At 48.2% G+C, this 9,171-nt stretch overlaps 1 protein-coding gene across 1 annotated transcript in view; it reads left to right on the top strand.

Annotated features, from left to right (window-relative positions):
- LOC104510403 overlaps window positions 1-9,171 on the top strand; it is a gene marked incomplete at its 3' end in the record, with an annotated part of 19,605 nt that overhangs the window by 550 nt on the left and 9,884 nt on the right. The gene's annotated exons all lie outside the window — the stretch shown is intronic.

The following is a 9,171-nucleotide window of genomic DNA, read 5'->3' as shown; positions in this document are numbered from 1 at the left end:
CCCCCCCCCCCCCCCTTCGCTAGGTACTGTACAAACATGATTTGCCTAAAATGCCTTTCAGCTCGTTATTTGCATTTCTATCCCTTCTGGTCCTGGAGGCTGGAATCTGAGCTGAAGTTTGCAGATGGACTAACTGCATTTGACCCATGGTTTCCCGAACTCTGCTTACATCCTTTCTTAGTGCTCAGGGGAAAAACGAGGATCACAGATTGAGAATAAGGAATATCTAAGCATAATATCCAAATGCAAGGAGGAGTTTTTGAGCCATATGCTATGGGATAAAAATGGAGTCATGATGAGTTACTTCCAAAAAAATTACCAGATCCTGATTTGGTAAAGTGTTGTGAACCAAGGGATGCCCCCTGCAATCAGTGGAGTTGCTCTGGATCGGTGTCAGGACTGTGGGAAGTGTAGTGCCTGGCCCCAAATCAAAGAAGGGATCTGGGAAAATAGCAGCCCTCGTTGCCTGAGCTGGGGGCTGGGGATCCGTATACCAGACTCCAGCGGAGTCTTTTGTATGTGTTACACAGAGGCGGATAGCGGTGTGGCTGCATTTCTGCGCAGCCACTGGACACGCTGATGGCAACTTTGTTAGGAACAGCGCTGGTGTTTACTCCAAGTTGGCTGCATCTGTGTACTTCTTCCTGCAGGCCTTGCATGTTCTGTGGTCCTTGGGGGAGGCAAGATTAGGTTTTATTTTAGGAAATAAAATAAGGGCGGATGAGTGGACGGATTCAGTGGGGGAGTATCTGGAGCAGCAGTGTGGAATGTCTTTTGAACGCTGTTTCTGGGCCTTGTGGCTGTGATTGCCTCCTTTAGCCTTATTGTCTCTTGGAGCCTCAGGTTGTGAAACGGTGAGAGGCTTTGGAAGGAGCCCTGAGGGGTGTGTATAGCCTTCACGATGCTTGGAGGCATGCAGGAGAACCCCCCAGGAGTGGGTATCTGCAGCCATTTTGTTCACATTAGTGCCACGGTTTTGGGCTGCAAACAGGTGGCCTGCGTTTTCGCAGGCTCAGTAGAGAAGAGGGACTTAAGCTTGCACTGTTTCTTGCAAGGCTGATGCGTAGACCCTCAGAGGTGGCATTGCAGCCTGCTGCGGGAGTGGTACAATGACTGGTATACATGTGTACGGGCAGAAAGCCAGGCTTTCAAACTTGGGGTTTATGTGTTTTGTAGGCCTTTGGGGACCATGTGCAGCTGCCTGGTCTTGGTTCAGCCTCGTACCAGCGTCCTGATCGCTTAACATAGCGTGCAGTGCTCGGTCTTAGGTGTTGGGCCAGATCGCCTGCAGGTGTAGACACGGGAGAGGTGCCACAAGTGGCGTGGGAGCTTCCATGGCTGCACTGAGCATGAACCCTGCGACGAGGTCGAGTGTCCCGTACCATCTTCTACTGCCCTCAGACGATGTGGGGCAGCCAGGCACGGGCTGGACTTCTGCCTTTGCAGCTTCCTCACGTTGGCCTATGCCTGCGCAGGTCTGGCACGGGTGGAATGTGCGTTATTTAGAGGTCCGGTCTGCTGTCACTGAAGCCTAGTGATGAGTTAGGTGTGAGCATAAAGTCAGGTCTGTGGGAGTGTAAGTGGAGAATGAGCAACCGATTTGGGTAGAGTAAGAGCTGATCTGCATCCACCACCCAAGAGCTTCCTGAGCTTTAAGAACGGTGTGCTTAGCAGCTCTTCTCCTTCATTACCCACACTGGCTTTTGCCCTTTATGACCTCTGGTGGAAGTTCCCAAATTCAAGGGAAAACAAGCTGCTGTTGTTGCTAGCTTGCCACAGTACTACTGTTAGCCAAAGGCCCGGGAGACCGTCCTTGGTTAAATTTTCAACTCATTTTTGTAAGGTTGGGAGACTTGACCTCCAAGCTTTCGGAATCGTTTCAGAATGACATTTCTGCCTGCTGTAAAAATCTCGTTTTGGTACCATGTGTCCCAAATTGGTTTAGTGTGGCTGTGATAGGTCTTCCTGGTCTTCCCCCACTTGGAGAAACTGGAGGCTGCCGTTACCCCTGTAAGGGAAAACAGGAACTATGCAACCTTTGGGTGTTGATGTAATGGACTATTTTTTTTTTTCCACTCCCCCTACTAAAGTTGGCCTTTAGGCAGTTGACAACTACAGCTGCTCAGAGGGCTTTGACTCAAGAGGTTGTCTGGTTTGTGCTGGTGTTGCTGAGGAAGTTGCTGTCCCTTTATTGCCATTTCACCAGAAGCCGCCATCCTGGGAAGGGAGGGATTGACTGACTGACATTTCACCCGCTGTTGGGTTAGCGTGTGCTGCCAGCACTTTCTGGTAAGGGTGGCTGGGCTGTGAAGCGTGGTAGTTAGGATTCAAATTTGAACCCTTAGCCTTGGAAGATGCTGACTTTGCTGTCTCTTCACCGGATGCTCGTGCCCTCAGTGGCAGCATGTCCACTCCTGAGCTGTTGCGGTTCATAGTCCAGCCCATTGGCTTAGAGTCTTTCAGCTGCTGCAGCTAAATCCAAGAAAGGATTGTGAATTGGAGCCTTGTGCGTTAGCCTGTTGTTCCACCTCTTGCTTCAGTGGTCTGGTGTTATTTGTGAGAGATTAGGCCAGATTCAGAAACCTCCTGTTTTTGGCTGGCTGTTAGAAATCGAGAGCCAAGAGCAGGTCTGACTTCACAGGTTAAGGCTCATCTTTGATAACAGCTGGCAATTGGGTCTGTTCCAGAACAGACTTTCTGGGACAGGACAGAAGAGGAAGAAGAGGGGACTGTCCCATACTCCAGTGAAATGCTTCAGCTAAGGAGACCAGCGTGTAACTCAAGGCCTGAATTTTTCGTTTGCTGTCCAGTATTGGTCTAAACCAGTTTTTATTATTTCATAGGTTTAGACTGGGAGCCCTGAGAAGCGCTTCCTGAATTGTGTCAGATTGTTCAAGGAGCTTCTAAAATGCATATCCTGGGGTTGCATATGCATTTATGTGATAGGGTACTGGTATTGAGACCCTAGAAGTACTCTTCAACCAACTTGGTGAGCTCTTGACAAATGAAACATCTTGTTCATCCCTGCTACTGGGAGAAGAGGCTCTCACACAAATGCATTTCTTCCGAATCCCTCTTCAACTCTTGTGCCCTTGCATATTTGTGCAGTGGCTGAAGTGTAGGTGTCTGTTTTCTAAGCTTTGCTTGTAAGCAAGCTGCTTGGGGCCGGGATCATCTGGTTGGAACAAGTCTGTGCGTTGCCAGTCAAACTAAGCCCTTAATTAGTGGCCCTAGGTGTTACCAGAATGAAACAGTTGGATTGTGGTGTGTTAAAAAATTAACTGGCTGGAACATGTAGCTGAAAAAAAAGGATCACTTGAAGGGTGGCAGTTCCATTGCAACCTTGCTGTTGGCACAACCAACTTTGGAGACAATGCAGTTGGTGTTCTAATCAACAAAAAGTTGCTAAATTACTTACGGACTTTGGACCTGGCATACTCCTTTTTGCCTTGGACAGAGGTACTTGAGACATGTTTGTCATTTCTTTAATGTCGATGAACGACATGAACTCACGTGGAAGTCTGTTCTGGTGATAGAGAACTGCGTTTCTCTGCTACGTACCTTTAGCCGTATGCTTGCTTTCAGGGGAATTGTGGACTAGGCACCGAGGAAGCCACTGGGTCAGCTCTCTTCATGTACCCTTGCAGTTGTATGTGTGCATACATAGCGCTGGGGACCAGCAAGTCACGTCAGTTATTTCCTGTTGGCATCTGCATCCAGAGTCAGCTGTAAGACTCGGGTCTGGCTGGCCAGCCCTGATGGGTGACTGGGAATCATCCCAGCCCTTCCTATATGGAGGGGGTTGAGTTGACTGTGCAAGGAGAACCTCAGGCTTGCAGGTGGTGACTTCTGAGTCACTGTTCCAGCAGTAGCTGGTTATTCTGCACAGCCAGGAGTGTGTTATTTAAACTTTTTCTCCTTGGATCGAAAAAGAGCGAAGTAGCATTATTGTTACTGATGCACAGCAGACGTGCTTTCCAGGATCTGTGTAAGGGTTCATGCTTTGTATGAATGAGGACAGATTAATTTCCTACTTCTCTCTGGGTTGACTGCTTGTCATGTGCTCAGCCAGCCACTGGTCTTCAGGCTAGCTGAAGACAGCTTGGCACAGTGAAAATTTAGCTTTGTCTGTCGCCTGTGATGCACGAAGGTTTTCTCTCCTTTGTGGATTTTTCAGCACATCCCACCAAGCAGGTTAATTCCTCTAGAACTGGAGGACTCTTTTACATCAAAGCTTTGCTTTTCCTCCTACTTACACCTGTTAACATTGGATGCTTCTGGAGTGTCTTAATCTCACTCAGGAGGGGGACAGGCACTCGCTAGAATGTAAGTACAGTTTTGGCTGTTGGAGTATCTGTGAATATGCCTGAAGATAGGCTTGTGATAATTTGGACTAAAATTATGTTAGTAGGTTAGAAATGCTGTGATAGATATGCAAAGAAGAGAACAGTCCACCCCAGCCACTCAGAAACGTGAAGTTTGAGGCTTCCATCCGAGGTATTGTAAAATAATAGGTTTGCAATTCTTTGTATTTGGCTTCAGGTCTGAATCTCCAATGGTTGTCATCTTTCCTGTGCAGACATCCAGCACTGATAATCTCCTGTACTGATTTAATTCCAGAGAGTGGGACTTCAGACAAATTGCAGATACTGCAGATACAGCATACTGGGAAGGTCATTGACATTGGGACAGTTCAGTAAGACATCCTTCCAGCTGGCCTTGGTTGACTGGTATGAAAACATGGGCTAGATTATTTAAAAAAAAAAAAAATTCACCCCCCCCAGTGTCACAAAAAAATCTCAATACTTCTCCCTGTGTTTCCAATTCTTGTTTTTTATTTGAATGGAAAAATTGAATTCTGAAAATGTAATACTATGTATTTAACGTCTGCATTTCAGTGAAAACAGATTAATCCATTTTGCTTTGCTGGACAGTGCAGATCTAATTAATTTCCTGCTGTCATGCTTTGTCTTACAGCTCCTAAAATTATGTTGCACCTTTTGCGATGGTACAGGTTTTCCTGAGCAGGAAAATAGCTTATATTTGAAGTGAAGAGAGAAAGTAGACCCAGGTCATGATTTATCTTAATTACAGCTCTTGTAAAACAGCGGGTTCACCTTCTTAAAAGTGAAATGCAAGGCTTGCATCCACTCAAGACATCTCTGTGGAGTGTAGGGTGGGCAGGACATCACTCTTACATAGTGTGCCAGTCTGGCCAGCTTCTCCGGCTGTTCTGGAGCATGCCTGGCATCACAGGAGTGTTGTTGGGATGCCTCTGTATGGGAACCAAGGGCTGTATTGCCTTTTTGGTGGGCAATACACTCCTACCCACAGTGTAGGCAGCACCAACCCCTTCTATGCCCATGCATTTGTCTGTAGCTCCTGTTCTGTTCAGTGGGGTTCAGGTTGCCGGGTGACCCAACTCCTCGCAACCGGCACCATAGATACGTGTGCACTCGGGGCTTTTTCTGCTGCAGTAACTGTCGTACGTGGCTGTGGGCAGAGCCTGTTTGTCCTCTTGCCACTGCTGACCAGCAGTTAGCCAGCTAAGCTGTTTTTGAAAAGGCACCAGCACCACCCACAGCTGCTCGGCATGAACACCCGGGCAAGAATTTAGAGAAAAGCCAATTAGTTTGTGACCTTTATCTGCACAGAAAACATTCCCTGTGCAGCACAAGCTCTGCTGTGACCCAGGCCTCAAAGTCGATGTAAAGGATGTATGGCCTAGTGTGACCTATGCCTGGCTGTCTCCATGGCAGTCTGGGCACAGGTCTGCCCAAGCTGTGTGCACATGGCACACAAGGGAAGCACAGTTCAAGGAGGTCTGGTTTCTTCTGGACTGGCTTGGTCAGTCCTCGGGAATGGGCAGGTCAGAGTGCCTCTGGGCATTTTTCCTCTGTCTTGCTATATTCTTCTTGCTTTTCAGACCCCATCCCTCTCCTCCAGGTGGCTCACTGTAGAACTTAAAAAGTCCTGCTGCAAAGCCCCTTCAATTTGCCAAGGCTTGAGCTGTAGTGATGGGAATGGAGTTCAATGCCTGTGCCCCACTGGCATGCACCTTCTAAATGAGTGTTGTCAGCAAGGAGATGCAGTATAACCTGGAGACGTGTCCCTCAGGCTTGGTAGGCTGAGGCTATGGGTTGCCTTCCTCAAATGAGTTGCCATCGTGTGAGAGAGCTGGGTCTGTTCAGCTTGGAGAAGAGGAGGCTGAGGGGGGATGTTATCAAAGCTTATAAATACCTAAAGGGTGGGTGTCAGGAAGATGGGGCCAGGCGTTTCTCAAGGGTGTCCAGTGACAGGTCTAGGGGCAATGGCCATAAACTGGAAAACAAAGTTCAGGCTTAACATGAGGAAACGCTTCTTCCCTCTGAGGGCGACCGAGCACTGGAACAGGCTGCCCAGAGAGGTGGTGGAGTCGCCTCTGGAGACTTTCGAAAGCTGCCTGGACTTGTTCCTGTGTGACCTACTCTAGGTGATCCTGCTTTGGCAGGGGGATTGGAACAGATGAGCTCTAGAGGTCCCTTCCAACCCCTTCCACTCTGTGAATCTGTGTGGGACTGGCATGACTGGGTTGGTTGTTGTACTCTGCAACACCCGAAAAATCTTTTACAGCTCTGCCTGGGATCACTTCCCAACCCTTTTTCCAGCATCAGCCCATCTGAGAAGACCTAGGAGTTCAGGGCTGGAAACACTTTCTGAGGAAAAGGGGAGACCAGTGCTTGCGCCTAGGTGGCCTGAGGAGGTGTTTGTTTGTCGTGTCTCCTATTTCAGGGATGGGTTGACCTGAGGTTTGTTGCCTGAGATAGTCTGTATCTGATTTTTAGATTTACTAAAGGACCGGAGATGCCTGGATAAAGTACTCCCAAATACCTCAATATTCATTAACCTCCACAATGAGAGTAGGCAAATCTTGGCTTCTGGCATTTCCAGGAAACAAACTATTGATTGGCCTTGGGTAGCCGATTAATTGATTTGAGTGGGCTACAGACCTGGCTTTGAGCCACTGATTTCAAGGAGATCACAGAATTCAAGGTGCTGGTGACATAAAGAACCTATCCCCTTGCACTTATTTTGTTCAGAAATCTGTCTCATCTTACCCCTTCCTAATGGGGTCACATTGTTTCCATGATGCAGGCTATTTTTGATTTAACTGATGTCCTTACTTCTTGGCATCAGAGACCAGAATCTGCCAAGCTCTATATGGGCATAAGATGAAAAGAAAATTTCCTTTGGTTGAATGGGGATTTCCCATCTTGAGGAAAGGTGCCAGACAGGCAGCTAAGATCCTCCAGTTTTCTGAGAGTGTGTCTGGATGTAAGCTGGGAAAATATAAAATAATCCTTCCATATCCTGTCACCCAGTTATTGCACACGAAGCCAAGTGGTTGTTCCAGACAGTTGTCTGCAGCCAGACTGTTTCTGTGTGTGGGTTTCTTTTTTTTTTTATTTTTTTTCTTTATTGCTAGGAGGTGGTTATTCCAAAGAACTAAAAGTTCTTTGGCCAGCGGCTAATTAACAGGACAGAACAGTGGTATTTGGTGTGGAGCATATGAAGTGACATAATTTAGAGGCTTAAAAAATCAGCAGTTTCCATGCATGTGTTTTTCTTCATAGAAACCCCTTTATTCTGGCTTGGGCAGAACCAATCATTCTTGGGAAACCCCTCGGAGGTATTTTGCAGCGGGCTGCAGTGCAATGCAACTTTCTCCCTGTCATTCACCTGGAGTGGTAGGTGGGGGTGCTGGTTTAGTATGTGGTGCTTTGACGTGGTGTCAGTAGCTACCTGGGGGGAGTGAGCCGAGCTGGATCTGCGAGAACACTTGGTTTTGTTCTGTGCGTTACCTTGTGTTGTGGCATTGCAAGTAAATGATGTGCTGTGTGGTTTGCTTCCATGGATGGGGCTGAAGAGCACCCATCCCGTGCTAGACCTGCAGTCTATTCTCCCCCCCACTCCCCGTGTCCTGTCTCTTGCAGGCACCAGAGGTGGGTACCTCTGGGAGACTAAGAACAGCACATGCTTTGGTCTTGGGGACTTCCGGAGACAGAACTGCTGTCTGTGCATTCGTAGCCCAGTGGACCTCTTGTACTTAACCCTGTCCACTTCCCACCACCAAATCTATTTAGGGTCTTTGGATCCAGAACATCCTGTGGCAAAATGTTTCACACCTTAACTACATGTTGCTGAAAGATCACCTGTTTTCTGATTAGAACCTGCCTCTTACTAACTTAATTTCCAGCTTTCTGGCTCATATATTGGAGGAGAGAGTGAACACTGGAATTCTGTCTTTGTGCCACTCATCTCTAGCTCATCCCTCCATGTGTGACTTGAGGACACCATCCCTTTGGCCAGATTCTCCCAACTAGGAACCACCTGGAGTCACGCAGTGCCTACCGGGGAAGGGTCTGGTGCAGTGAGAGCTGCTGCAAGTTTTTACATGGTCCTCTTAGGTTAAAGATGCATGACCAGCTGGATCAAAGGCCTGGTCTTGAAGGATTATCTTATGTTACTGCTCCGTGATAAAACAGACGCAGCTTGGTGTAAATCCAGAGAGATGAAACAGCTTGCATTCACTTGCACTCAGAAGAGTTAATGTGGGGACTTGAGAGGAGGAGAAGCGTGAAATGTCTCGTGTGCTCCAAATGCATTTTCCAGCCTGACTGTAAGGCATTGTTCCTTGTGTTTGCAAATCTGGCTAACGTAGCTCTTTGTGGCTGAGCGGAGGTGAGTGTCGAGTGAGGTCTCCCAACACAGGCAGCTTCCCCTCGGCTGATGAAGGATCACAGGGCAGTGGCAGTTGCCCTCTCTGGGCCTTTTGAGGAGGGAATGGAAAAGCTGTTAGCAGAAGTGGTATTTATGCCAGCTGCTGTCAGCTGTACTTCCCTGGTAGAGGGGACCCATACCGTGCTGCGGCGTTGCTGTAAACTGTTGGAGAAGCTGGCCTGTGCAAAGGGACCTCCGCTCATCACAGCGGTGGAATAACTGAGCTAGGCTAGTGGGAGTTGGAAGGGGTTTAAAGCCCCGTGGCCTTGATGTGAGCAGCCGTCTCCCATCCTCCCCTCTCTCAGGACACGTATGACAGGATCAGCTACGCTATAGGTGCCTCTCCAGTTCCTTATGTTCTTCCCCTTCTGTCCGAGAGGGTGGTTAACCTGTGATACAGTCCTGCTTTTA

The sequence above is a fragment of the Eurypyga helias genome, unplaced genomic scaffold (genome assembly GCF_000690775.1).
Source record: "Eurypyga helias isolate BGI_N326 unplaced genomic scaffold, ASM69077v1 scaffold9845, whole genome shotgun sequence".
NCBI lineage: Eukaryota > Metazoa > Chordata > Aves > Eurypygiformes > Eurypygidae > Eurypyga > Eurypyga helias.
This window is presented reverse-complemented; position numbering and strand designations above follow the sequence as displayed.